This window comes from Gopherus flavomarginatus, unplaced genomic scaffold, assembly GCF_025201925.1.
Source record: "Gopherus flavomarginatus isolate rGopFla2 unplaced genomic scaffold, rGopFla2.mat.asm mat_scaffold_436_arrow_ctg1, whole genome shotgun sequence".
Taxonomy (NCBI): domain Eukaryota; kingdom Metazoa; phylum Chordata; order Testudines; family Testudinidae; genus Gopherus; species Gopherus flavomarginatus.
This window is the reverse complement of record NW_026115084.1, coordinates 91,484-94,532: the sequence shown is the minus strand read 5'-3', so window position 1 is coordinate 94,532 and position 3,049 is coordinate 91,484. Positions and strand designations below refer to the sequence as shown.

The following is a 3,049-nucleotide window of genomic DNA, read 5'->3' as shown; positions in this document are numbered from 1 at the left end:
TCGAGCTGCTGCACATGCTGGGTAGGCTTAAGGTCGGGCTCCCCATGGCAGGAGAGAAGAAGACTCGGCCCCTGGAGGGGCAGGCTGGGGCTTCCTGGATCCCATTTGCTCACAGCCAGCACCCTGCCCCCACTCCCAAGTCATCCATGGTGCACCCAGGTCGGCCAGAATGGAGCAGCAGTTTTCACTGCACTACGTCCACTTATGGCTTACAGGCAACTCCCAGACTCACCACAGTCCACCATCTCGGCCAGAAAGGAGCCCACTCAGCCTCACCATTGCTGCTTTTCCTTCCCCCCAGAACCCCGCTTCTCCTGGGCTGCAAGTAGCCATCCCTGGGATGCCACAGGCGCCACAGGGGTCTGTCTCCCAGCAGCCAACCGCACCTCCATGGGTTCAGCCCTTGGAAGGGCAGGTGGGAGTTTTCCTGGATCCCAGTTTGCTCACAGCCAGCCCAGCCTCCACCTCTAAAACCATCAGTCATGCCCCCAGGTTGGCCATAAAGGAGCCGCCATTCTCCACTTGGACTCAGCTTTGCTTTGTTTTCCTTTCACCCAGAACCTCCCTTCTTCGCCTGGGCTGCAAGTAGCCACTCCTGGGAAGCCAAGAGGCAGGCACAGGATTCTACCTCCCAGCAGCCAACCACACCTCCCCAGGCTTTGCAGAATGAAGGGTGGTGCTCTACTAACCCCACTTAGCCGCACAGCTTCTTCCCTGCCTTCATCAGCTCAACTTTCCTCTATTGCCCCATTCCTGCCTCACTTCCTCCTTTGGCCAGTCACGCAAAGGAGCCCAGCAGGAAGTGAGAGCCTCTATAGGCCAACCTCCAACAGCAGAGGTGGCCAAGCCACAAGCCTCCAAATGGTGACTGGCCTAACTACTCTAGGTTCTCCAGCCTAACAGCAAGGTGCTTTCTCCACTGCTGTCAGCATCCTCTGTCATGCAGGGGTTGGAGTTATCCCAGGGACAGGCCAATAGGAGGAGTGGCCTTTCTGAACAACAAGGGGATCTGGGAAAAGGAAGCCAGCATGTTTCTGCCTGGTTTTGAACCAGGGACTTTTTGCGTGTTAGGCAAAAGTGATAACCACTACACTACAGAAACTCCACCTACTGGGTTGTTGCTCACTCTGGCACAGACCGATGGACAAATCTAGAGAATGTGGTGGTAGCCCCTCGATAGGTCAGCTGGCAGGGCAGAGGACTGGAGCCAGCACTCAGGAAGTCGTCCTTACCTCGCCCGTGTGACTCCAGCCTGAGGGAGAGCTTCTTCTTCTTCTCCTTGCTGACAAAGAGCAAGAGAAGAATGAAAGGTCAGGTGGGCCAACTCGGTGCAGAAGCCCATGCTGTCTTTTCCTGCTGCATAGCCTGAAATGAGGGACTCGTGGCAGTTAAAGGAACTGCTGCACTCTCAGAAAACATCCCGCCCGTGCATAAAGGAGGATAGAAGAGCCTGTTAGTCTAGCACGCTCCCAACTGAACTGTTTCAGCAGCTGCTAGGTTTCTTTTTGGCCTGTTACTTTTCTGTCTGGGATGTTGTTGTCAGCTGTGGCACAGAAAAAGGACGTCATTGCGAGCTGCCCATGAAGATAAGATTAACTTTTGCCTTCCTTGCTCAGCTTTACTTGCTTCCTCACCCTATTCCTGCCTTAGTTCCTGTGTTACCTGAAGGCAACGGGGGCCCAGCAGTACGAAGAGGAAGTTAGACAGCTAGACCCTGGTGGCAAAAGTTCTACCACCGCTTGCCACCCCACTCTCTTCTCCCAGCTTCACATATTGACCGCCAGGGACTTGGTGCCCAGCAGCGCAACGGAAGGCAGTGGACAGAGCCACCCTCGCCTTGAAGCTCTGGCTCATTAAACCGTATCTTCAGTCGCTGATGGCCAATGAGAGACCAACAGCGCTTGCTATTTTAGCACTTGAAAATGCCATTGGTCAGTCACTGGATCTCTTTAATGCTGTTACATAACAAATGAAAATAGAATCTCAGTGTGACATTCTGTACCTTTGGGGGAGTGTGCTGTAACCCCCATATTCCTCATTTTCATATAATCGTGATCTTATATACAGAGCATGCCTTGTAAGGTATCAGGGGAAAGGATATGATCTGCTGAAAGTCATTTCTCTACCCATAGATGTATACCATTCATGCATATGAAGTTATGAGAATTGTGCAGTGTGGTTATCACTATGTTGTAAGGTGGGGGAGTCAGCCAAATATTAGCTCCCCAGTGACAACAGCAAGGAAAGTAACCAACACCCGGACAGGGTGTCAAACAACCCATCAACAGCCATTGTTCAGCAAGGGAGCTACAGTGCAATCACTTACCTGCAAGAGGACACCCCAGGGGAATTGCTCAGACTTGCTTGGAGAGACGCAGTGATGCTCACCTGACTCTGAAGGGGGAGCAAAGCCAAGAGGGAAGAAAGGACATGATAAAAGCAGAGACATTTGCCATGCTTTGTCTCTCTCGTCCACCTTCATCTACAGACACCCCCACACCAAGCAACTGAAGCGCTGACGAAAGGGGAGAGCCTGGCTGAAAAGCCACCAGCCGGTCTGTGGTGAGAAGCATCTAAGTTTGTAAGGGCATTGAAAGGGTTAAGATCAGCTTAGAGTGCATTTTGCTTTTATTTCACAAAAACAACGAGGAGTCCGGTGACACCTTAAGAACTAACAGATTTATTTGGACACAAGCATTCGTGGGTAAAAAGCCCTCTTCTTCAGATGCATGGAGTGAAAATTGCAGATAGAGGCATAAATATATATTGGAACATGATGTAAAGGGAGTTACCATACAAGGGGAGAACCAGTGTTGAAGGCTAATTCAGTCAGGGTGGATGTGGCTCTCTCCAAGTAATTGACAGGGAGGTGTCAATACCAAGAGAGGGAAAATTGCTTTTGTAGTGAGCCAGTCACCCCCAGTCCCTCTTCAAGCTCAAATTAATGGTGTTAAGTTTGCAGATCAGTTGTAACTCTGCAATTTCTCTTTGAAGTCTGTTTCTGAAGTTTTTTGAATGGCTTCTTTTAAATGGCTACTTTGAATGGCTA

General features: G+C 50.8%; 1 non-coding gene across 1 annotated transcript; it reads right to left on the bottom strand.

Annotated features, from left to right (window-relative positions):
- Positions 1-1,029: 1,029 nt before the first annotated feature.
- TRNAV-AAC (transfer RNA valine (anticodon AAC)) lies at positions 1,030-1,102 on the bottom strand. Its single transcript has one exon. It is a non-coding gene; the product is annotated as a tRNA-Val (tRNA).
- Between the last annotated feature and the right edge of the window lie 1,947 nt (positions 1,103-3,049).